At 41.1% G+C, this 27,682-nt stretch overlaps 1 protein-coding gene across 1 annotated transcript in view; it reads right to left on the bottom strand.

The window, feature by feature from the left end:
* FIBCD1 (fibrinogen C domain containing 1) overlaps window positions 1–27,682 on the bottom strand; it is a 1,778,954-nt gene that overhangs the window by 99,666 nt on the left and 1,651,606 nt on the right. The window lies entirely within an intron of this gene.

Below are 27,682 nucleotides of genomic sequence, written 5' to 3'. Positions count from 1 at the left end.
GGGAGCCTCTGGGTTATGAATCTGTCCCTCCAGCATGTCCTATTTATTTCTGTGCTGAGGTTCAATTCTCCTGATTGCGTAGCTCTAAGGGATTTGGATTTTCTGAGATGGAGCATGTCCATTAATTCCGGGTTGGACATGGCTTTGTACGTCAGGCATAGATCGCCTCTGAGTAGGTGGTATGCAACTGAGTAGAGCTGGAGTTTCTTTAGACGAGCAGCATATGGCATCTGTTTGAGTCCCTTGATCCTCTTTGTGAGGTACTTTTGGGATCTTTCTAGTTGCTGCAGGTGTCGGGTAAGGTACATCCCAAATGGGGCATTGTACTCAATTATGGGCCTGATGAGGGAAGAGTAAAGGGACACAATTACCTCCCTTGATCTAGATGTGAATCCTTTCATGATAATGTGGGCTATATAGAAGGTCTTTCTAACCACTTTGGCAATGTGATTGTCAAAGGAGAGGTTACTATCAACTTGGGTCCCTAGGTCCCTAATTACTTCTTGTGTACTTAATGGATTACCACCTATGTGGTAATTTGTGGGGACTTTGTTTTTCCCAAAGGGTATGACTATACACTTTTTGGCGTTTAGTTTAAGGCCATGGCTCTGGCACCAGTTATCCGTTTCTATGAGACCCTTTTGGAGGATGCTTGTGTCAGCTGGAGAGTCAATCATGGTGCCCAGTTGGCAGTCATCTGCGAACTTGGTCAGCCACAGTCCTCCCGTGTTAGCCTGTACCTCAGAAAAATATATACCGAATAAGAGAGGTCCCAGGACTGAGCCCTGTGGGATGCCACTTGTGACTGGTTTAGAGTCTGACATGGTTCCAGCAATTCTGACCATGTGTGTTCTGTCCTTGAGCCAGTTTGCAACCCATCTTATGACATAGGGGTTTATATTTAAGCTGGAGAGCTTGTCTATGATGCCCGAGTGGGGTATTGTGTCGAAGGCTTTTGCGAGGTCCAGGTAGGCTGTGTGAACTACCTTACCTTCATCAATGGCCTTGGTGACTGTTTTGAAGAAGTTGACCAGGTTCAAGAGGCAGGATCTGCTCTTAACAAAGCCGAATTGGGTAGGATCCAGTGTTTGTAGGTCCCCAATGTCTTTGTTTATGAGTTCCATAATGATCCTTTCCATAGCTTTTCAGACCAGACTAGTCAGGCTTATGGGGCGATAGTTTTCAGGGTCCGTAGAAGCACCTCCTTTGTGGAGTGGGACCACTGTTGCTGTACGCCATTCTTTGGGTACATATCCTGTAGTAAGGCTGAGATTGAACAGCAGCCTTATGTGTGGGTTCAGCTCTTCTTGGAGTTCATGTAGCACACAGTCCGGAACACCGTCTGGTTCCATTGATGCTGTGTTTTTTGCTTTGGAGAGGGCGGCTCTCACCTGGGCATCTGAGATGTCAGGGAGGCAACACTCTACTGGGATAGATATTTTTCCCTTTGGGGGGGGGAGTTTGCACTGAACCTCTCTGCCAGGATGTTGGCAATGTCTGTGGGTTCAGTGTATTTTTTGTCATTATGGACTAACTTTGAGCATATCTGGGTATTGCCACCCAGGTTTCTAACATAACTAAAGAAAGCCTTATGATTATCTTTTGTGTCTTGTGCAATTTTTCTCTCAAAGCTGGCCTTGGATGATTTTATGAGTGATCATAGTTTTTTGCTAGTACTGATCAGAGATGCCTTCCCTTTTAGGGATTTTTCTCTATCATGTAGTTGCTTCCTCTTTCTGTTGTATAGCTTATTTATGGCTGGGGTCCACCAGACAGGATGCTTGCCTTTGGGGGAATGGGTCTTGGTTTTATTTGTGATTGCATGATCCATGCATTCCTGAAGGTGTCCATAGAATGCGTTTATAAAGGATTCAGCAGATTGGGCTGTAGTTTCCACTGGCTCAGGGGCCTTGAAGGATTCCACTTCGGTTTTAAGAAGTGTGAAGTCGGCTTTTGAGAAGTTCTTCACTGTGGTGTTCTGTGCTGGGGGTGGGGGCAGGATGTGGATTTCCAGCAAGACTAATTTATGGTCCGATCTTACCAATGAGGGGTATACTTCTGGTATGGAACATTGTGTCCACATGTTTGTGATGATCAGGTCTAGTATGTTTTCCCCTCTTGTGGGAGTGGTGACTAGTTGTTCCATAGCATTTGAGTTTATGAATTCTAGGAACCTTTGGGCTAGGGTGTTGGGGCTTGAGTAATGCTCCCAGTCTATGTTTGGGTAGTTGAAGTCCCCCAATATGATGGTGTTTGGAGAGACCTTCATATTCTCCAGTGTCTTCAGGAAGGCCGAGTGGGGTTCCTGAGTTTGAGAGGGTGGTCTGTAGCATGCTACAAACTGGAAGGCAGTTTTGCCCATTGTTAGTTGCACATGGATGGTCTCCGATGCTTCTTGCAATGCCACTAACCTGGAGGTGTGGGTATCCTTGATGAAAATGGATACTCCCCCTCCTTTTGTGGTTCGGTCCAGGTTTTGGGGTCGAAAAGCATGATATGAGGTATAATCTGGTAGTGCTGGGGTGCTCTCGGGAGCCTTGAACCAGGTTTCTGTCACTGCACAGACATTGATGTTCTCCATACTGAGGAGGGCTTCGAGAGCGTGCATCTTGAGGTTTAGACTTCTGGCATTGAGCAGCATTACCCTTAGTTTCTTTCTACTTGTGCTGTCTAAGGAGGTGGGTTTGTCTTTTGAGCCTTGCCTAAAAAAGGCACTATGGGGGTGGCAAGAGCCTTTGCCAATATCCGAAAGCCCAGGGGTGACAGGTGCAAGCCGTCCCTTGTGAAGCAGAGTGGCCTGTCGAGCATGTCATCCCAGGCAGACAGACACTGGATCCCCTTTGAATGACACCGATACTTAAGCCAATTGTTGAAATTGATCATTTTGTCTTTATACTATGGCATCATTCTTGGTGAGGGTAAGATGCTGCTCAAGGTCAGTGTCATGCCGGCCTAGGCTACATAATCAGAGAGGTCCTCTATGTCTCTTTTCATGTAGTCAAGGGAGGTATGTCTCAGGTCATTCCACCAGCATGGACAATGACTGAGTCATATTTGTACCTGCTTTGGAGTGACCTAAGTGTTGTGTTATGTGGCGGATTCTAGTGCCCGACAGGCAGCTCACTGTGACCCTTTCCTTGTTCAGCCTGGTGAGCGGGACGTCAGTGTGTCTGACTATAGAGTCACCTATTACAAGTGTATCAGGTATGTTGGTAAGCCCTAAGGGCTGTGACTGTTTGGCACACTGACTTTGTGAACTATGTGTTGCATGTGTTTTGTTTTGGGGTAGTGGTTGCTTGGATGTCTGCTTTGGAGGTCTCTGCTGCTTTGGCAGATTTTTATTTAGAGCCTCCAAGTATGTTTTTGTGTGTTTATGTGTTTGGTTTGCAGTTGTGATAGGTCTATGTGAGACTGGATTTGTGGTGTGTGTGGTTACCTTCTCCTCCTGACTGGTTACACCAGTACTGAGTCGAGAGAGCTCAGCCTCCAGTTTGGCTATATTTTTGCATCACTCACATATATAACACTTCTGTTCAGCAGGCAAAGATGCAGCAAAGTAATCTAAAATGTAAACACATTGCAAAATAACTTTCCATGTAAAATCGTGATAATTTAAAATTCTAAAGACTAAATTTCTAGAACGAGACAACACTTTTCCTTAAGATTCTAACCACTTGCCAATTTTATCGTCGGGTGTAGGGTCAGAACAAGCCAAGGCCTTTTTGTTAGAGTTGGTAGATGGAGAAACCACCGTTGGGTCAGCTGACAAAGGAGGAAAGAGTACTGCATGATCAGAGTACACTCTGTATTTAATCATACCCTTTTTAGGATCTGGTTCACTAATGAAAGGGGTTTGTATGCAGTTTTATATACATCTTCCAAGACAGATAACAGAGCCGAAATATTAGGAATCTCATCCTCAATAAGATCATAAACTCTGCCAATCTCTGGTGTAGCTCCAGATTGCTTCTAATCAAATAATCTATAAACCTAGCTAGCATCTGTGGAAAGGTGAATGCCTGCTTGGATTTTTGAACCTGATCATATTCCGAAAAATTAGATTGGATGGACTGGAGTATTCACTACTGTCTTTCAGAGTCCCCATCAAAATCTGCGGAGTCAGACTGATCTCTACAGAAGGTAGCCCCATAGTTATTCTGAACAGGGGCATAGCATCTGAAATTAGGTGACTGTAAAACACTTAGCTAGGGAAATCACATCAGCTCTATACATGGTAATAACTTGATTGTCTGCACTGTGATGAAGTTTCTGTTTATTTTACTGTGAATTACACTAGTGAACATAATATATGGGGACAGAGTATTATGCCTGGCAAGGAGCCCCTTATCCCAGACATCTCCTGCACCTAAAGAGTTTGGTTTTCCTGTACCTGACACAGGTACTGGAACAGCCTCAGAGGATGTGTATGACCCCTGTACCATAGAGAGATGTGAGTTTATACCAGAGGGTAATAGGGAAAAAGGTAAGTGGTGTTCGGGACAACTTAAGTCAACAACAGATAAAGAGGCATGTTTTTGCTGAGTTTTTTCTTTTTAGGTTCAACTGGATTTGGTGGGGGAACAGCTGTATCAGGATCCATCAAGTCATGGTAAAAACACCAGCTAGAATAATACACGGACACCATGAAGGACTGACTTAGGTAACAATAAAAAAATGATAGTACAGTTGCATAAGTTCCACTTACCTGCAACAGTAGATCTTCTCAGAACACACTGCCTTATTGGCATATGGGTAATAGTGCCATGCTACCCTCCCCCTGTCAGTCTGTCAAAGCTGAGAACTTCTCCCACTGCCTGTTCATGAGACTGAAGAACCGATCACCTGGCAGGACCAGGACAGTCCTTCACACTCAGAGACATCACTCTTTCAGTTTTCTAGAGAACAACAGGAAGAACAGATGAAACACAATCATTACAAACACCTGATGATCCATACAAGACTCAACAGCACCTCATACAACCAACTATATACACCCAACAAAAAGGGGGATGGTGGGAGTGTACTGTCAATGCAGCAGTGTGTTCTACAAACATCTACTGCTGCAGTAAGTGGAACTTATGTAACTGTACTATGTTCAACAAACATACCGCCTTACTGGCGAATGGGTAGATTCCCAAAACTTACCTAAGATAAGGGTAGGAGGAATGATAAGGGACCAGGAGCACCTGCAGAATGGTCCTTGTAAAACCTGCATTGGATATAGGAAAGCATCCAGTTTGTAGTGATTTGTGAAGGTAAGGATGGAGGACCAAGTTGCTTTCTCTAAAATACTTCTAGTGTTCACTCCTTTCCAGAATATCACTGATGAGGAAAAGGTCTTGGTGAAAAGTGCCTTACCTTGCCTGGATTTGCCTCACCATGGTGGTTATAACAAAAAGTAATACCAGAGGGCAATCCGCATGCAATGAATTGCTTAGACACAGGTTGACCTTTCTTTGTTTCAGAAAAATAAATAAAAATTATTTGGCCTTCCTAAAGGGCCTTACTCTGTCAAGGTAGTACCTGAGCTGCCCATGCACATCCAAGGTGCAAAGTAATATCTGTCCCTTAAACTTAGGTTTCAGAAAGAACACAGACAGATTAAAAGATTGACAGAAAGTGAAGACTGAAACTACTTTTGGCCTGAAAAAAATGGATGAGTGTGTAACACAACCCTATCCCTGTGGAAAATCAAGTTTGTTTATCCCACTATGGGAGCTTGCAGCTCAGAAACTCACCTTGCAGATGTCAGAGCAATAAGAAAAATAATTTTCCGTTAAGAACTTAAGATCAGCATGAGCTGCTAGTTCAAAAGGTGGCAAGGCCAATTTTTCTAGTACATAGTTGAGATCTCATGAAGGAGACATTTGCTTCTGAGGGGGTCTCATATACAGTACTCCTCTCATGAACTGTGTTACCAAAAAAAGAAGAAAGAAAGAGGGGGATCCATTGGTAGACAAGCAGACATGGCCACTAAATGCACCTTAATGTATGCATATGATAAGCCATCCTGAAGTAGCTCACATCAATATTTCAAGACCAGAGGGATATTAACCACAGCGGACCCTCTATTTCCATTGAGCCACCACTTAGAAAACCTCATCCATTTGTAAACATAAGATTTTCTAGTAGAAGTTTTTCTGGCCTCCTTTAATACCTGCTGTATGTCCTCAAGAAACAAGTGCCTGCCATGGAGTCAAAATAGAATCATCCAGGTTGTCAACAGAAGTTTCTCCAAAAACCAGGATGCACCAGTCACCCGTGAGACTGTGTGAGTAGGTTCAGCATGTGAGGAAGTCTGTGGTAATTGCCCTTGGCCAGTACCATAAACAGGGAGAAGCAAGATTGTCTGAGCCAACAGGAGGTCACCACAATGATCTTTGGCATTTCTCTATGAACATTCAGATGTATTTTGTGAATCAGTGGAAAATGTGGAAACACATACAGGAACATTCCCATCCTAGGTAATTAAAATGCATCTATTCTCCAAGCATAACTGCAAGGATGTCTGTAACAGAACATCTCCAGCTGTCTGTTTTGAAAGGAGGTAAAAAGATTTATTAGAGGCATTCCCCACATCTGGATTAGAACCTGGAACACCACTATCTTGACCTTCCACTCATGCGGGTCTACCCAGAATCTGCTCAGTCTGTTTGCCACAATGTTCTACTCTGACAGGATGTCTGATGGCTGAAGAGACGGAGAATAATGAAAAGTCCACTCCCAGGCTATCATTGTTGACATCCCCCTGGAAGAATTCCAGCAACACCATCTGGCATAACAGGACCTTGTCTTTAGGCAGAAAAGCCAGACTCTTGTTGAAGTCAATTAAGCACCCCAAAAAGACAAGTCTTTGCAAAGGTATCAAACATGTAGGAGGTTCAACTTGAACTCTAGATGGGAGAGTCAGGATGAGACCTTCTCTAGTGATTCCACACACCTGGCTGGAGACTGCACAGATTAGCAAGTCATCACAGTAAGGAAAAAAGTGAATGCCCAGAGTCCAACAGTGGTCCACTACCAAAGCAAGGCATTTGGAAAACCCTCACATTGCAGTGGATAGCCTGAAGGTCAATAGAGAAAAGTGACAGAACAAATCTCAGATATCCACTGAAGTGATGAGCCCCGGAGATATGAAGAAAGGCCTCCATCAAGACCAGGGTCACTATGAAGAAGTAGTTCAGAAACAGAGAAAGCACTGCCTGCAGGGTGACCATCTTGAAATTTCGGACCTTGACAAATATCTTCAAAAAACAAAGGTCCCATACCAGTCTGTAAGACTGCTGTTTTTGGGACCTGTTTTAAGACCCAAGTTCAGCATTGTCTGGAGAATATATCAAGATAAATGTACCAACAGCAGCTAAAAGTCTGCTCTGAACACAACAAACAATGAAAAAGTAAAAATTGGTGCAGCTATGATGGTTGTAGGCATATAATTATAAACTTTAATTAAACAATATAACAAGACAGATGAGTGCTTTCACATTGAACACTTCTTCAGATCCAATATAAAAACACATGGCAAGTTAAAACATTTTGAAAGGTCTTTAAGCCAATCAAAAATCAGCATAAGAGCCTACGTCCCGTTAAGGCAGGTCTGAGTGGAACCTTCCCATTTAATCCAGTAATCTTGTCTGCTTGTACAGCTGCAATCCATTTAATTTCAGTGATCTCTGTATTCTTAACAATGTCACCTCCTCTTAAATTTTCCTTCACAACCTGTAGTATCATAAAATAACTTGTGATCACTAAACAAAGTTGTATGCCTGGCAAAATCATTTTTATCATTGCCAAGCAGAACATCAGTCATATGCCTAAGAATATGCTGTTTTAATAATCTGTTGGTTTTGCCAACATAAAATTTTGACAAGTATCACAGATTGCTATGTATATAACATTTGTAGTCTTACAATCGGCATGTAAGCGTGGAGTGTACAACGTCTTTGACATGGGATGCACAAACGTATGTTCTTTAGAAATATATTTACATGCATTACATGAAGAACATGGAAATGTTCCAATTTTCATATATCTACAGACAGAATAAATCTTAGGGACATAGCATAGCTGTTTCTTTAAATTCAGGTTATTCTTAAAACTAAAAGACAGGGATTCACCAACAAATCTCTTGATGTCTTCATCTGTGGTCAAAATAGTCCAGTTCCTTCTTATGATGTTACAAACATGACTTACATCTATAGAGTAAGTTAGTGTTAACTTAATTCTCTGATCTTTACAATTATTATTCTGTGGCCTAGCCACAATATCATCTGTCTTTTTAGAGAAGTGAGGTTTTCCTATAATTACATACTTCTCGAGATGTCACAATCTCATTTTCTTTACACTCTCTGTCCTGAAATTCCATCTTCAATCATTCAGTTGCTTCCAAAAAATCATTTTTGTTAGTATGTAAACATGAAGCCCAAGAGAACTGTCCTTTAAGAATGTTCCTGTAAATGTATCCTAGATGCATACTATTTATTTCAGGCAGAGTATTCTTCCAACATTCTTTGCATTGTAATCTGGTACCAAAAGTTCCATCATTGTTAGTGTATACACATACATCTGAAAATCTATACACTATAGCGATTCTCTCATTGTAAATTTAAGGAAGGAAGTAGTCCCTTCTATATATGCAACAAACACTTCTAACTCATATTTGGTTCCATTCCACAAAATAAAAATGTCACCAATGAATTGCTTGTAAAACTTGATAAACCTAGAAAGTGTATTATTATTCAAAACATATCTAGTCTCCCATTCAGCCAGGGCAAGATTGGCATAGCTGTTGGCACATGTACCCATGGCTATGCCCCACTTCTGCCGAAAGACCTCATTATTGAAAACAAAGATATTGTTTTCCAAAATCAGCTCCAATAGCATAAAAAGCATATTAGTTGTAACTATATCATAGCCACTCCTCTCACATAAAAGACTCCTTACTGCTTCTATACCATAGTCATTCAGAATCACAGTGAAGAGACTTTGTACATCAAGGGTAAGCATATAATGTGTAGAGGCCAATTCCAGGCCATTGATACATTGATGAAATGATTCTAGAAAATGTTATGTATCTTTCAGTACAGATGGCATGATCTCCACTAGAGGCTTCAACTTATGATCAACAAAAATAGATAATGGCTGTATGACCCAACCACCCCCTGCTACTATAGGGTGCATGGGTGGATTCTTTGGGTCCTTGTGGATCTTCAGAAGCCCATTTATGTAAGCTATCAAGGATTCCAAACTAGGAAATATTCATACAGATCTTTGGTAATCATCCTGGTCATGAGCATATCAAATAAAGCATCATGCACACCCTTGATAATTATATTAGCTTCTGGTTTATCTTACAATAGGTAGCATCTTCATTTATTAAACTATACATCTTACTATCATAATCCACTTTATTCATGACAATAATAGAGCCTCCTTTGTCAGCTGGCTTTATGTGAATACCAGTGTTGTGTTTTAAATCATCTAGTGCCTTCCGTTCACTAGATGTTAAATTGTAAAAACATAGTCTATGCGGTTCATTCAACTTAGCAAAAAGGTCTTTCTCACACACTTCTAAGAACTTTTTGACACCAGAATTAAACTGAGGCACAAAAACACTCAACTTCTTATGGACATTCATTTTATCTTGTCTCCCTTCAACATAGATAGTTTTCAACATAATTTTCCTCACAGATATTTTTAGATTTAAAACAACATTGTTGAATTTAGATAGGATTGCAAGAATAAAGGATAGTCCTTTATTCAAAACTGTGAGATGGTCTTTGTTCAAAGCATGGTCAAATAAATTAATGACAAGGGTATCTATATCTGGGATTTCTTTGTTTGTGCATTCCATTTGGCAAACAGTTTACTTCTCTTGTGGCAAATATTGTGTACACACCCCCCTCCTGAATTCCATGGCTGCTTTACATTTGCCGGTAAATCCAGAAAAACTGATGTGACAGCTATTTTGTCTTTGGGTCAGGCTCCCAAGTCATATTTGCTGGAATTCACAGTATTGGAATTGACTGTGAAAGAATTATTAGAAGTGGCAGGATATTGTAACTGTGCTCCGACAACTTCAGGTTCAGCATTTACCTCAGTCACATTTGAGGACGGTATATCAGTTGTATTAGTTACGTCCGTAGTTCTGGTAAAATCATTAGTGTTTGAACATCTATTCAATCTTGGCCATATGAAGATTTGCCATTTTGAAATCCATAAAATCTCTCTCTAATTTCTTTCTCTTAATGTCTTGTAGTTTCAAATCATAGGCAGAGATGTTATTATACAAATCATCTAACCTGGCCATGTAAAAATCTTTCTTATATTGCAGTTCAATGTCCTGCTGCTTTCCTTCAAGCATCTTAGCCAAATCACATTCAGTGGGTGTAAAGACGTTCAGTAGTAATTTAATATAACTGAAACTTACTTCTAAATTTAAAGTTTGCCATTGTTTAAGCAACTCCAGATAAATATTGCCATATGTCGGCATCCGGAGTACTCTCAAATCCTTTGGGAACCACTTTGTGATGTAGGTACATCTCCAAATGGAGATGTTGCCATTGTAGCCTCTTCAATTTTAAAAAAAAAATTCTCCAAATCTGTTAACTCAACAGTAAAAGTTTCCATATCCAGTGGCTCATTGTTAATGTTAGAACTCATGCCAACGTTTGGCAATATTTATCCAGAGTTGCTACTTTCCCTAAGATTCTAGCCACTTGCCTAATTGCTCTGAGGGAATGGCACAAAGAAGACATAGCCTTCTTATGCACAAAGGTCACTGGGGACTAGAGCCAGATCATGGTCAAATGGGACCCTAGGCAGGGTAATATATTGGGGCCCCCCACAGCAGCCTCTCCTGTAGCAACCCACTACCCCTCCACAGCAGCCCCCTCCCCAGCCATTCCAGTTTTCCATTACTTGGCTATTTCTCCCCAGTTACCATAAACACTGTTCAAACCTATCAGTATGCATACCGTTTTCTTATTTACTTCTACAATGATTACAGATATTGAAATACAATAGCACAGTGATAGCCATTTACTAAACAAACAATCCAGGCTCAGAATGAAGACAGGCTTAGCATGAGCAGTAAACTTCTCTGCCATTGAAACTGCAGTAAATCCCACATTCAAATAAAATGGATCTGGCCAGTGGAGAATTAAGGTTACCTTTGGGTTGTTTTCAAAACAAATGGCTCCTTGCACACATTTTTAGGGCCATGCATACATGTATGTGTTCTTTGATTCACCTTCCTGATTGTATAAATTAGATTTCTCATATAATATAGCCCCACTTGTTAGAGTGTGTTTTAAATTTTTAGTTTTGAACATTTTTCCAGTAAGCAATGAAACAAAATGTATGATCCAATAGTGACAAAACTGCGCATTTCAGACATGTTAACCATAAAAGGCCACTCAAACTTCTGTCATCACAATCAGCCAGTATAAGTTAATAAACACAATTTCTGCAGAAGTAAAAGTCATCCGAATAATTCCACATTAAAGAGATCTGTCTGGCAAACAACTTTACATTTCAGTATTTCATCTACAAATTCAGTACCCGTTGGCCTTGAAGAATTAATTGCCTATGTTACATTAAAAAAAATAGTAAGCTGGTAATATTGCAATAGGGAATGACTGACAAATGGACAATAAGTTCATAGTTACTAGGCATCTCATACAAAGGAGGACACACTCAAGAGTGCAGAACCCCTATCCCCCTTAAAATGCACCAAATAATCTGCAATCAAAAGGGCACTGCGATATCAGCACCCCATCTGCATGTTGTGGGAGAAGAATCCACAGTCTTCTGCACCAAAGGCAATTATGCTACTAACACTGCTTTCAAATTCTACAGCACAAACAGTGACTGCCATTTGCTAAACAAAACCATTAGCTGCATATTGAAAACAGACTTAGCATGAGCAACAGTTAACCTCTCTTTGCTTGAATCTCACAATTCCATGAAAATGCACTGAAACTCATAATCCCTTGAAAGTGCACTGAAACTCGTAATTCCCTAAATGTACTGAAACTCAAACTCACAATTCCATCAGCAGTCTGATAGTTGGCATAGAAGATTCAGGCTCTTGTCTCCATTGAAGTTCACAATTCCTTCAGCAAGCTGGTAGTTGCTGTAGAAGATTCAGGCTCTTGTCTCCACAGAAACTCACAATTCCTTCAGCAGTCTGGTAGGTCATGTAGAGGCTTCAGACTCTTGCCTCCTGTAGCCAAGTTACATGGTCAAGCCTGATCAAGTTAATAGACTAACCTGACCCTCCCATCTAGGGCATTACATACCATACCTCCACACTTCACAACCTCTTAGCACAAGAAATCTGGACAAAGCCTAAAATAATGAGGGGACAAAGGCCCTATAATAGGGACAGATTACAAATATTGTTCTTATAGACTTAAAAAGTTGCTAGAATAACATTTGTCTTAGCATGCATTTTCTGAAGGAAATACAGTCTGAAACTCAAATGTATGGCATTATTAAGTTATTTAAATCCTCAGTGACTTTCCAGAAAACCATACATTTTATGAGGGATAGGAAAAAACTATGAGGCAAAAATCTAGACATTCTGCAAAAATCTGGACAGCTGAGAGGTATGCATACCTCTCAACCTCTTAGTGCAAGAAGTTACCCTAGAATAATGGGGATACAGTGGCCCAAAAATAGGTATACATTTTAAATATTGTTCTTTTTAACTTAGAAAGTTGCTAGAATAACAATATTTGTGTTAGCATGCATTTTCTGGAGGATGTGAGGTCTGAAACTCATATATATGTCCTTATTTAATGAAGTAAATCCTTTGTGATTTGCCAGAAGACAACACATTTTATGGGAGACAGACCAGAATTATAATGCTAAATATGGACAGTTCAGAGGTATGTTAAACACACACACACACACACACACACACACACACACACACACACACACACACACACACACACACACACACACACACACACACACACACACACACAAACACACACACACACTGTGACACCTTCTCTCTGCTCTCTCTTCCACACACACCTATCTTCTCTCTGCTTTTGCACAGCAACCCACACACCTACTCTCTCACACATACCTACCTTCTCTCTTCTCTCACACAGCAACACACACATACATACATACCTACTCTCTCACACTGCAATATACAGACACACAAACACACCTCCTGTCTCATACAGCAATACACACAGAATATCTCTCACACAAACAGAATGGCTAGTTTAAATTGTATACACACATACACATACACACTTTCTCTCTCATGCAGAAACATTGGAACCGCTAGTTAAATGATATACACGCACACACACACTTACCTTTTCTTTAATGGAATGGCTAGTTTTAATTCTGTGCTCAAGTGTGGAATGGGTTTACATCTGATGCCTTTGCAGTGTTAAGACATTTTTTCCTTTCTTTTTTTAATGTACATTGAAGCCTCTTGGCCAGAGTGGGCCCCATAGCTATTCAGCCCTAGGCAACTGCTTTTGTCGCCTAGTGCTGGATCCAGCTCTGCTGGGGGAGACCAAAGCAGGGTCTGGAGGCAACATGGTTTGGAGGTTAGGCAAGTCTGAGCATATCAAACTTTTTTAAAACCCTTTCTTAGGCAAAGCTTCAATGAACAGAGGAAAAATACAAGCTTTCTAGAAGACCTCTCCCCATGCTGGGAATCAAAGGAAGGAAAAGAAAACATTTGTTAGGGGCTCTGTATCTGTCTGTGTACAGAGGAACTGACTGATCTGACACAGACAGGTTAGAGTCCTCAGACATAGGATCCCAATCAAAAAGAGGATCTTTAGCAGACTGACCGGGATAGAAGCAACAGCATTATTATAACACAGGTATGCAGCTGCCTGTGCCATGGATCTATTCATAGCCACCAGCTCAGGTGGGAAACCAGTCAGGGACTGCTGCCCCACCATATGATGTGTCTTCTGTCGCTTTTTGGCATTCACTGCACTAGTGGGAGAGTCCCCTGGTGGAAAAGTATTAATACTAGGAATAAATTTGGCACCCCTGACTTTCACTGTACCTAAAGACCTTGGATTTCCCATACCTGCAGCAGGCAATGGTACAGCCTAGAGGATGTGTCTGACCCTCTTGTCATGCTCAGTTGTGGTATTATAACCTCACCAGGGGACCTGGAGAAACAAAAGGTGAGTATTCTGATAGCCTACCTGAAGCTAAGGCTACTACAGAATCACAAGGCATAGGCTGAGGCATATTTTTTATTTATTCTTTTATTTATTAGGTACAGATAGAGAAGATGGTGGTGAGAGTCTGAGTCCATCAAGTCGAGGGACAAGAAGCTAGCCAGCTCAATACTAAATACTGGCTGTGTGGTCAGCCTCGTAAGTAGATGGGCAAATCCCACTATTCTCCCTTTAAATAGCAATCTAAAAACTATTTCTATAGGGATACTTTTCTGAATACAGCACAGAGAAAATGACATTTTCAGTAACACAGTTCAAAGCATAAAATACAGTAATAAAATTCCTCTGATTTTGTAAAAAAAGGCTAGTTTCAGTCCACAAGAATGGATGCAGCCTAAAACAGTATTTGACAAGAAATAAATTATAGACTGATGAAAATTCTTGTCAGAAATGTTTAAAATACAAAACAGAGCCAAAAATCACAATTTAAACAAGAAACATGTTTAAAATGTTGTAATCCTACTCAATCACCTAAAACAATCATAAGCCCCAAAGTAAAAAATGCAATATCAACAATATCTTGTCAAAACTTCCAAATGAAGCTTTTAATCAACAGGCTTTCATGTGCTAATCAAAGTAAAAACAGAAGCATATACAAAAATTCTACTCAGAAAAAAAAGCAGTCAGAGGAGCAGAATGCACTATTTCAGCACTCCCAGTGTTCACCACGTCTATCTGATGAATCTGGGCATCTTGAGGCAATGTAGAAATTGCCTCATGTACACAGACAACCCTCTCCTCCTACCACCCAACACTACAACCTGTGAGAGATGCACTTATCTAGCCAAACTGGAGGTAAAGCTCTCTCCAACCAAGACTGAACCTGACAGTCATGAGGAGAAGGTAAACATTTGCACCACACCACACTCATCACATAGTCTCACTATGTCTACACCACCAAAATCCACACATAGAAACTCAAAAACATTCACTGAGGCTCTCAATAATAATCTGCCTAAGCAACAGAGACCTCCAAAGCAGAAACACAAGCAACTTCCATTCCCCAACACAACCCAAATGACACATAGCCCACAGACTCAGTGTGCCACTCAAACAAAGCCAATAAGGCAAAACAACATACCTAACACACTAGTCATAGGTGACTCTATAGTCAGGCACACTGATGTCCCACTCACCAGGCTTAACAAGGAGAAGGTTACTGTCAGCTGCCTGTTGGGTGCCAGGATCCGCTACATAACCCACGCACTCAGGTCACTCCACAACAAGTACAAATATGACTCTGTCATTGTCCATGTTGGTGTGAATGACCTGAGACATACCTCGCTGGACTACATGAAAAGAGACATGGAAGAGCTCTGCGATCTTGCAGCCCAGTCAGGTATGACCCTAGCCCTGAGTAGCATTCTGCCATCGCCCAGAATTATACCGCAGTACAAGGACAAAATGATTGACTTCAACAATTGGCTAAGCTTCTGGTGTCATTCTAAGGGGATCCGGTATCTGTCTGCTTGGGATGACATGGTTGACAGACCACGATGCTTTGCCACAGATGGCCTGCACCTGTCGCCCCTGGGATTCCGGATACTGGCTAAGGCTCTTGCTGCCCCATATAGTGCCTTTTTTAGGCAGGGTTCAAGTAACAAATTCACCACCATAACAGGAACAGGCAAGCAAAAACTGAGGGTAATGCTACTCAATGCTAGAAGTCTAAATTTCAAAATGCACTCACTCGAGGCACTCTTTAAAATGGAGAACATCGATATCTGTGCAGTGACTGAGACCTGGTTCAAGGCTCCAGAGAGCACCCCTGCACTACCAGGCTATAATTCATACCACACTTTTCGGCCATGTAACCTGGACCGAAACACCAAAGGTGGGGATGTGTCCATATTCATTAAGGATATCCACACGTCCAGGGCAAGTTGCTCAGCATAATGCATCCGAGGTTATCCAAGTGCAACTAACTCTTGGCAAAACTGCAATCCAAATTGTAGCTTGCTACAGATCCACCACCATGCCCCAAGATTCCCACTCCTCTTTTCTTGATGTACTGGAAAATATTAGGGTTCAACCAAGCACCCAAATAATGGGTGACTTCAACTACCCCACCATTAACTGGGAAAACTACTCATGTACCAACTCCTTAGCGCAACACTTTCTGGAATTCATAAACTCCAGTGCCCTAGATCAACTTATCCACACCTCCACCAGGGGCAACAATATCCTAGACCTAGTCATTACCAACATGAGTGACCAGTGTTCCACACCTGAAGTCAACTCCTCGTTGGTCCGATCCGACCATAAGCTAATCACCCTTGATATCCACATCCCACCCCCACCCCCCATTAAGGAAACCACAGGAAAAAATTTCTCCAAAGCCAACTTCATGCTTCTTAAGACAGAAGTAGTGAACTTCATGACACCCATGCAGATGGGCAATACAGTTACAACTGCTGAATCCTACACAAATGCACTCTATAAGCACTTGCATGAGTGCATGGATCGTGCTATCCCAAACAGAACCAAGACGCTATCCTCCAAAAAAAGGAAGCCAATCTGGTGGTCCCCCGCCATAAACAAACTGTACAACAGAAGGAAGAAACTGTTGCAAAAGAGAGTAAAATCCCATGAGAGGAGGAGCTCCCTGGTCAGCCTCAGTAAGAAGCTGAGATCCCTTATAAGATCCTCCATAGCTAGCTACGAAAATAAAATTGCCACTAATTCCAAGGACAACCACAAAGCATTCTATAACTATGTCAAGAATCTCAATGGCAACACCCAGATCTTCTCTGAGTTACAGCACAAAGGCACGAAAATTACAGAACCAACTGATATTGCCAACATCCTGGCAGATAGGTTCAGTGCTAACTTTACTCCCCTCACCCCCTAAAGGGCCCATATCTATACAGGAAGAATGCAGAGTCCCTGTAATCACAACTACGCAGGTGAAAGCTGCACTCTCTAAAGCCAAAAACACAGCATCCATGGGACCGGACAACATCCCAGGCTGCGTTTTACATGAACTTCAGAATGAACTGGCTCCCCACTTAAGCACCATGTTCAATAATAGCCTCGCATCAGACTTTGTGCCCACTGAATGGCGCACAGCAACAGTTATCCCACTCCACAAAGGGGGAGCCACCACTGATCCCGGGAACTATAGACCTATGAGCCTGACTAGCCTGGTCTGCAAAGCCATGGAACGTATCATCATGGAACTCATAAACAAAGACATTGGTAACCTCAAAACTCTGGATCCCACCCAGTTCGGGTTTGTGAAAGGCAGATCATGCCTCCTTAACCTGATCGACTTCTTTGAGGCAGTCACCAAAGCCGTAGATGAGGGTAAGGTGGTTCACACAGCCTATCTTGACCTCGCCAAGGCTTTCGACACCATCTCCCATTCTAGAATTATAGCTAAACTCAATAAACTAGGCATAAATCCCTACGTCACAAGATGGGTTGCCAACTGGCTCACTGACAGAACCTACACTGTAAAAGTTGCAGACTCCAAATCTGACCTCAAACCAGTGACAAGTGGAGTACCACAGGGTTCCATCCTGGGACCGCTCCTGTTTGGTATCTACTTCTCTGAAGTACAGGCTAACACAGAAGGCCTCTGGATAGCGAAGTTTGCAGATGACTGCAAACTAGGAGCCATAGTCAAGTCCCCAAATAATGTGAACATCCTACATAGGTTCATAGGTTCATAGGTTGGTACTAGGCTATCAGCCCTAGGGCCTATACAAGCCTAGCCATAACAATTCCCTGGCTATTTCTTCCCACATTATTTACTTTCCTGGACCCCTGTCTAGCAGGGTGACTGATGTGATCCCTGGGGTGAATTTCCTTTCTCCCATCCAATCGTCAAGGTTCCTCTTGAAGAGGTCCAAAGAGGCACTCTGCTTGACATGTATGGGCAATCTATTCCAGAGTCTGGGGAGTCTCTGGGTCAGGAACCTATCCCTCCAGCATGTTTTGTTTATTGTGATGACAAGGTTTAGATCCCTGGGCGTGTAGCTCTGAGGATTGGGATTTCTTTAAGTGTAGCATGTCCAACAGCTCTGGGTTTGACATGGCCTTGTATGTTAAGCAGAGATCGCCTCTGAGTAGACGATATGACAGAGTATAGCTGGAGTTTTTAAGGCGGTCAGCGTAGGGCATCTGCTTTAGGCCTGCGATTCTTTTAGTGAGGTATTTCTGAGGCCTTTCCAGTTGTTGCAGATGTCTTGAGAGGTACATACCAAATGGGGCGTTGTATTCTATAATGGGTCTAATGAGGGATGAGTACAGTGGGACAATGACCTCCTTTTTTCTGGATGAAAAGCCCTTCGTGATGAGGTGTGCCACATAGAAGGATTTCCTGGCTGTTGTGGCGATGTGGTTATCAAAGGTGAGACCACTGTCCACCTGTGTCCCTAAGTCTCTTATCACACTTTCTGTGTTTAGTGTACTGCCACCTATATGGTAATTCATGGATACATGTTTTTTCCCAAAGGGGATAACAATACATTTCTTGGCATTGAGATTAGAGAAGGGCCTCTCTGAGAGAGATGCCTGGTGTCAGAGCCATGGCCTCAAGCTCAATGCCAAAAAGTGCAGTGTCATCCCCTTTAGTAAAAACTCTGTACCCATGAACTACCACATAGGCAGCAATCTACTTAACACCGAATGTGTGATAAGAGACCTTGGGACCCAGGTGGACAGTAGTCTCTCCTTTGATAATCACATCGCCACAGTAGTCAGGAAGTCCTTCTACGTGGCACACCTCATCATAAAAGGGTTCTCATCCAGGAAAAAAGAGGTCATCATTCCCCTCTACTCGACACTCATTAGATCCACTATAGAGTACAACACCCCTTTTGGAATGTACCTCACAAGACATCTGCAGCAGCTGGAAAGGCCACAGAAGTACCTCACAAAGAGGATTACTGGACTCAAACAAATGTCCTACACTGACTGCCTCAAAAAACTCCAGCTTTACTCCGTAGCATATCGCCTACTCAGAGGTGATCTCTGCCTAACATATAAAGCTATGTCAAACCCAGAGCTGTTGGACATGCTACACCTAAAGAAATCCCAATCCCTCCAAACTACACGCTCTAGGGACCTAAACCTTGTCACCACAATAAACAGGACATGCTGGAGGGATAGATTCCTATCCCAGAGACTTCCCATACTCTGGAACAGGCTACCCATCTATGTCAAGCAAAGTTCTTCATTAGCACTCTTCAAGAAAAATCTTGATGAGTGGATGGGAAATAGGAAATACACCCCGGGGATCACTTCTGTGTCTCTGCTCGGCAGTGGCACAGGAAAATAACTTTCTTGGGTGGCGTAAGCCAGGGAACCTTGTTGGCTAGGCTTGCGTAGGCCCCTGGGCCAATAGCCTAGTACCTACCTATGAACCTATGATAGAAAAGGCAGAGTGAGGAAATACCCTCTCCCCCCAACACACACACACAAAACAGTGGAATACATTATTTAATCACTGTTAGAAAAGGCAAATGGAGGAAATACAAAACAAATGAACAAATGGAGTTTCTTTTCTGAGTTCTGCTACTGCTGATGTCATCCAGTTTAGGAGATGCAGTATTCCAAGAGATCTTTCTCTACCAGAGGTTAAGAACTGAAAGGATCCTGTTTGTAAGTGTGAAGGGCTGTCCATGCCCTGCCATGTAATTGATTCTTGACCTAGCAAGCAGGCAGTGGGAGAAGTTATGAGCTCTGACAAACTGCCAGGGGGAGGGTAGCAGGATACTACTATCCATATGCCAGCAAGGCACTTATTTTATTGAACATAAACTATGTCCCCACACAGCAAATAGGGCTAAACTATATAAAATATATCAGAAGCAGTTTAAAATGTGCTAAGCCTTGTTCTACAACCTGCACAGTGAAGTAAATAACAGCACACACAGTCACATTACCAAGTGAAATTCACTTGTCCAAATAGCGCTGAAACTCAAATATATGCCCTTATATCAAATAGAAAATTTTTAAAACATCATAAATAAACATTTACTTATAGAGTCTCATGTCAGTGACATGATGGAATGTCCACAAAAAATGAAAATAAAATAATTTGTGGTAAAAATTAGATTTAATTATACAAATGGCTAAGTCAGTAGTGTTAAATCAGTAGTAAATATTAATTGGTTTATTACAGATCCACACTCCACACATCTCTTCCATTGATGAGAGAAAAAACAAACAAACAAACAAAAAAACAAAAAACAAAAGGACATTCCTTCTACTGGCACACCAACACGAAACAGGTGGCCAGATGCACAAAACGTCACCACCCCCACCCCCAGCCATTCAGTTCCTATTTCTGTGCGCCGCCCCCGCCCTGCCTCCATTTTATTTAAATAACAAAAAAATAATAATAATTTCTTCTTATTATAAACGGTAGCAAACTTCTTGCTACAAATGTAGCAAACAGTGCTACAGTTTATGCCTTGTCAGCACAGAACACTTCAGTGCTCAGGTTTTAGTGAAAAAAAATAAATAAATAAAAAAAAAATATATATATATATATATATATATTTTTTTACTTTTAAACCATGGCAAACTGCTTACTACAATATAGTAAGCAACTGCTACAGTTCAGACCACATTTGGAGTGCTACAGTGCTCAGGGTTATCTGCAAATGCAGTACCAGCTTTTAAATCCTGTTCACTTTCTGATTATTTGTAGACTTTATGATGCTCACATGGGACATGGTCACAAGGGATGGGGCCACTTACATGGCTTTATTCTTTATTTTGTTTTCATTTATACTGGCCAGCAGTTCCTGACCTTTTACAACATATTTGTATATAATAGGAAAGCATCACCACTACCCATTACAGTCATTACATTTCATTTTGTGTGAACGATTGGACAATGTGTCACTAAGTTGTTGGGTTTATTGTTACTTGTCTATCCACCCTCAACAGCCTTTGGAGGTATAATTTGATTCTTCTTGATAAAACCTTTTTATCTCACCTAATGCTCCCTGTTTTCTTTTTTCACATTTGTACAAACAGCAGGAGATATGGAATATGTTTTTTTTTTACTTCAGTATTTGAATTTATTTTTGTTTTTCTGTGTACTCCTCTTCTGACCTGGTTTTCCACCCAGTTGACTGGAATTTCTTTAGATATTTATCTTTCTGTTAGCCTGCTGTATTGATAATTTTCCTCACATTCTGACAACACTTGCCAGATTTATTGGCCCCACAGATAGAAATACACCAAACACTGTCTTGCATGGGCTATTCTTTAAGTGGCCTTTGGATAATTTGGTGCTCCACAATTATTTGTTTGTTCCTTCTATGTTCAGAATGATAATTGCTTTTAGTCCCCCAGTGATTAATTGCAGTAACAGATATAAGTCAACCCCTTTAACTGAATATGGTGTTATTTTACCATATAATTTAGCATCACCTGTATTTTGTGGACTAAACAATGCTTTCTTTTTTAACTATTCTTACATTCTTCATTTTCATAGTTTCATAGTATAGTACTAGGCTATCTGCCCTGGGGCATTTGTAAGCCTAGCCATAGTGATGTGGCTTTTGCCACCCCATGAAATGGTACAAAAATGTACAGAATAAATCTAGAATACTGTACCTCTGTCTAGTAGTGACACAGTGAAGGTCCCCTTATATAATAGAATTAGTTTACTGTACCCCTGTCTAGCAGTGACACAGATGTGACCCCTGGGGTAAACTTACGATCTCCCATCCACTCATCAAGATTTCTCTTGAAGAGAGTCAATGAGGGGCTCTGCCTAATACGAACTGGGATCCTGTTCCAAAGCATGGGAAGCCTCTGGGTTATGAATCTATCCCTCCAGCATGTCCTATTCATACTTGTGCCGAGGTTTAAGTCTTTAGCTCTCATGGTCCTGATGGATTTGGATTTTTTGAGGTGGAGCATGTCCATCAGATCCTGACTGGACATGGCTTTGTACGTCAGGCAGAGATCACCTCTGAGCAGGTGGTATGCTACTGAATAGAGCTGAAGTTTCTTTAGTCTGGCAGAATAAGACATATGTTGGAGACCCTTGATCCTTTTGGTGAGGTACTTTTGTGGTCTCTCCAGCTGTTGCAAGTGCCGGGTGAGGTACATACCAAATGGGACATTGTACTCAATCATGGGTCTGATGAGGGAGGAATATAGGGGTACAATGACATCCTTGGATCTGGATGTGAAACCCTTCATGATGAGGTGTGCAAGGTAGAATGTTTTTCTAACCACTTTGGCAACATGGGTGTCAAATGAGAGGTCGCTGTCTACTTGGGTCCCTAGGTCTCTGATTACTTTTTCCATACTCAGTGGGTTGCTGTCTATGTGATAATTTGTGGGTACTTTGTTTTTTCCAAAAGGGCTGACTATACATTTTTTGGCATTTAGTTTAAGGCCGTGACTACGGCACCAGTTGTCCGTTTCAGTGAGGCCTTTTTGTAGGATGTGTGTATCTGCTGGTGTATCGACTATGGAGCCTAGTTTGCAGTCATCTGCGAACTTTGTCAGCCACAGCCCTTCCATGTTTGCTTTAACATCTGAGAAATAAATGCCGAACAAGAGGGGTCCCAGGACAGATACCTGTGGGACACCACTTGTGACTGGCTTTGAGTCTGACATTGCTCCAGCGATTTTAACTTTATGGTTTCTGTCCTTTAGCCAGTTTGCAACCCATCTAGTGACATAAGGGTTTACTTTTAAGCTGTTTAGCTTATCTATGATGCCTGAGTGGGGTATTGTGTCGAAGGCCTTAGCCAAGTCCAGGTATGCTGTATGGACTGCTTTGCCCTCATCAATGGCTCTAGTCACTGTTTCGAAAAAGTCAACCAGGTTTAAAAGGCAGGATCTGCCCTTTACAAAGCCGAACTGGGTGGGGTCAAGCGTCTGTAGGTCCCCTATGTCTCCATTTATGAGTTCCATAATGATTCTTTCCATAGCTTTGCAGACCAGGCTAGTCAAGCTTATGGGGCGGTAGTTTCCAGGGTCTGTAGAGGCACCCCCCTTGTGGAGTGGGACCACTGTTGCTGTACGCCAGTGTTCAGGTACATATCCCGAAGTAAGGCTAAGGTTAAATAGCATTTTTATGTGTGGGTTTAGCTCCTCTTGGAGTTCACGTAACACGCACCCCGGGATACCGTCAGGTCCCATTGATGCTGTGTTTTTTGCTTTGTTTAGGGCGGTTCTCACTTGGACATCTGAGATGACAGGGAGATTACATTCAGCTGGGATAAGTATTTCTACATCAGTCTTACCAGGCAAGTTTTACCTCTGGCCCTGAGCTTTGTTATGCATATATTTATGTCAAATATTTGCCAGGAGACTCCCTTTATGACCCCCTTACCATTGGTCTTTCAAAAAGATACTTCACCCTTGCTGTTGTTTCTTTCTCAATTTCCCCCAGATACATTAAGCACTATTACACCTGTTACCTTTTATACCAAAAATAGTTTCCATCACTCTGCAAGCATATTAAATCACTTAGAATTTCTACTGATCCCTCTATTTTTAATAAGTTAGTTTTACTTTCCTTCACCCTCATGTGCATGTGAGTTATTTTCTTTTCTCAACCCACCCATTTTTGCTTGTCTCCATCTTGCTTTGTGCTGGCATTGTTGAATCAGCTACTGGCCTTCCATGCTCCTTCTTTGTTTTACATGGTTTATAATACCAATTAATTGGCACACTATTATTTGTTAACTGTCATATAAGACTGATCCAAGTGGACCATTTTCATGTTCAGTCCAGGGAAGTACAATAAAGAAAAGAAAAACACCAGAATTTGATAAAAAGGTATAATACATGGCTTAACACATTGTAGTAATACATAGGTTAAAAAGTATACATGAGCTAATATAGTGAGTTGGTAGTATATAAAATTATGAAAACAGTTACAAACGTTCCTGGCAAGTATACAATACTTACAGTAGATATGCATAGGATGAGAAAGGGGCCAAGAAGAGGAGAGGGGAGGAGCTTGTTGAGGAATAATGGTAACAGTGTGAGGATATGGACAGGAAATAGGAGTGCAGGAAATAGTAAAACCAAGGATATGAATTTGGCTGTAGATGTGGTAGCAGTAGGGAGTAATGTGAGCAGAGAGAGCTGGTGTCTGATTTTCTGGAAATGTAAAATTGCCTTCAGATTTGCTAGCAGTGCTCATGTCTGTGGGATCATTAAAAGCAGTCGTCTGTGGTGTGAAGTCTCTTATAGAAGGTGTTTAAGGAAAGGGAGACTATGACCATAGGTTATAAATGCTGGCGACATGGTAATTTATAGATTGAACAGTATTCATTCATTTATAAATAAAAATAATGAACAACATCTCACACAGCTTATCTGACTGCCTAGATAAACACAAACTAATCCTAAATCCTGAAAAATCGAAACCCATAATTTTTGTTACACATATGAAATTAGACAAAGTCCACTCAACCAGGCTAATGTGTTGCAATAAATCTGAAATCATTAAAATGATTCCATACATCAGATAATGCAGTGCCTAACTTTATTGAAACCATAATTTTCAACACCATAGTCACATGACTGAAATGAAAATGAACAACTTATTTTTGGGGGCAAAAAAGACACTTACCTTCCTCTACATGGACGGTAGAGTCACTTGTACTGTTGCAGTCATCACACTTGGGTTGATTCCCAAAGCTGAAGAAAGGGTGGAGGCAGTCAAGAAGAGGTGGGGCTAGCTATTATGTCCTGCAGAACTGCAGCTGCAAAACCCACCCTGGAGATGGAAAAGATAGGCAGGTGGTAATGCTTGGTGAAAATGTGTACAGAGCTTCAGGTAGCAGCTTCCAGAATGTCCCTGGTAGGGACTCCCTTGAGGAATGCTGTAGAGGTAGAAGTTGCCCTAGTGGAATGTGTTCTGACCCCCTGTTTCCCATGGTGTTTGTAGCAGAAATGGATACAGTGTGCTATCCATTTGGAAATTGCTTTGAAATGGCCTTGCTGTCTGCCCCTGGTGCAAAACTGAGTAGTAACTGGTCAGATTTCCTGAAGGGTTTAGTCCTATCCAGGAATTAAGTCACTAAATAATGACACACTGAGTTTCAGACTTCATAACCTTCAGAAAAATGCATGCTAAAGTAAGACTTGTTCTATCAACTGTCTCAGTTTATACAAGAGCAATTTTTAGTACTGTTTATATGTTCCCCAATATATTTGGCCTTGTCCAGATTTATTGCATTAACAGGTTGAGAGGTACATGCAAATAAATTGCTTTATAGAATTAGGAATAGCCAAACCTCTCAACTGTCCATGATTTTGGCTCAAATGTTGCTCTTCCCCTCATGATCCCTCCGCAAAATAGCAATTTTGGAAGAAAACATGGAGGGTTTATAATTAAGAAATAACTGTAATAATCAGTTAGATTACTTTTATTTCAGAAATGCATGTAGATTCTTTTATTTTGTCAGCTGCTCAAGTTAGCAGTACTAATATTAAAGTATCCCTTCTTTGACAGGTTCCCAGCTGTATTGTGTTGCTATTTTATATTTTTACATCACATTTTTGGTCCATTTTTCATAAAATTGTGTTTTTTTGGCAAATTAGTGACAAATCATTAAAGACTGAAGTTAGAAAATAATGACAAACATTTGAGTTTCAGACTTCATACCATTCAGAAAATTCATACTCATGCAAGACCTCTATTACCTTTCTAAGTTTATAAGAGCAATATTTTAAAAATTGTCCTTATTTTTGGGCCTTTGTCCCATTTCTTTGTATGGCTTTGTCTAGATTTCTTGCTCTGAGGTTGAGAGGTATGACAAATGTGTCAGGGCCATCACAAGTCAGCCAGAGACATTTCAAACTGTGACATACTTGTTGCACCCCACTCCCCCATGTAGTGACTCTGCATGTGTCGAAGCAAGGCAAGGAGTAGTTATGCAGTGTAAATGTGCAGAGTATCTCCCCCATCCAAGGCAGACACAAGTACTAGAGTGGCTTTTCATCTGTCCTTGACTTTTACAGAATGGTCTGGTTTCTGTCATATTTTTTGTACTGTTGATTTATGCTTATTACTCAAAGTGCCTGTTGCACTGTGTTTAAGTAGCAATACTTTAATGACCATTAGGTAAGCTTGGCTGAGATTGCAAGATGCAAGTAAGCTTTAATAAGCATACTGTTAAAGAATTGCCAACATTGAAAGCCTTTCTGTTGCCATGTAGAGAATACTTAACTAGATAATGTATAAGCCTTGGGTATTGAAATGCATATGCCAGTATTTGTAATAAAGGACAGGATTACATTATTTTAAGAGTCTCATTACACTTGGAGACTTCCAGTCATCTCTGCAGACTTTACCCGTAAACAGAATGCCAATCGTGTGGTCCATAACCTGTACAGTAATCCTTTTAGTGTGGTCCATAACCTGTACAGTAATCCTTTTAAGCAATGTATCTTCAGCTTATTTCTTGTTTGCTTTTCATTTTTTACTTTGATCATGTTTTCCCCATGAAACAAGTAGATGTCAGACAGCAGGTCTTTTTTTGGACAAGGAACATTTTTACAAGTGGGGGCATCAGAGATTTCTACTTTCAGCATGTTACTTGGTACTTTAATAAAGCTGAATATAAATTATAATTAGAACTGCAGTGCAAGAAGTGGTTTGAGTTGAGTGCTGCTTGTTTTTCTTATACTTGATTTTGATAGGCATTCCATTAATGTATTTAAAAAAAAGTAATTTATTTTTTCATGCCTCACAACCTTTTTTGTTTCCATCTAGATATTAAGCGGTCATGCAGCCAATGCATTTAAATATTTTTATTCTTCTACACTTCATTTTGTCTTGATTGGACTCTCATAATAACGGTTTGGCACCCAGGGCAGTATATTTAGTTTTTGTGGTTTTGAGCATAGCTCCTCCCCTTTCTAATTGACCACACCCCTTCCCATTGACCCCACCCATTCAGCTGTCTCCTGCAGCCCCCTCTTTGATTTGAAGTCACTAGCCACCACTGGTTCTGTGAAGAAAATATTTCAGACATTTTAAAATTCATGTGATATTTTTGCAGTGCTTATATTGTGTGTGGGCAGCAATGAGACCATGCAAAAAATCATATGATGCAAATATAGTGATTACACCAGTCACATCAGCAGCTTAGCTCAACGTACAATTATCTTGCATGAAAAAAAAAATCAAAGGGTCATGAATTCTGTCTTTGCACTGCAGTATGAAAGGGTGTGTATGTGTGTGTGTGTGTTTACAGGACAGGACACAAGCTACATTTCAGAACTGCCCTCATCAGAAGAGACAAAAAGTCATCAAGTTTTGGTGTGGTAATAGACATGGATCCTGAAAGATTCCATGTAACTTGTCTGGTGAAGGGAAGGTTAATTTCCTTGGTGTCCTGCCCAAATTTCTTTTTGTTTTCAGTATAAATATCATCCTGGGGCATTATTTAAGTAGGTTCTTTGAATTAGTGTGTTTAACTGTTTAACAAATAAATAAATAA

The sequence above is a fragment of the Protopterus annectens genome, chromosome 16.part0 (genome assembly GCF_019279795.1).
Source record: "Protopterus annectens isolate FY-2018-M chromosome 16.part0, PAN1.0, whole genome shotgun sequence".
NCBI classification, from domain to species: domain Eukaryota; kingdom Metazoa; phylum Chordata; order Ceratodontiformes; family Protopteridae; genus Protopterus; species Protopterus annectens.
This window is presented reverse-complemented; position numbering and strand designations above follow the sequence as displayed.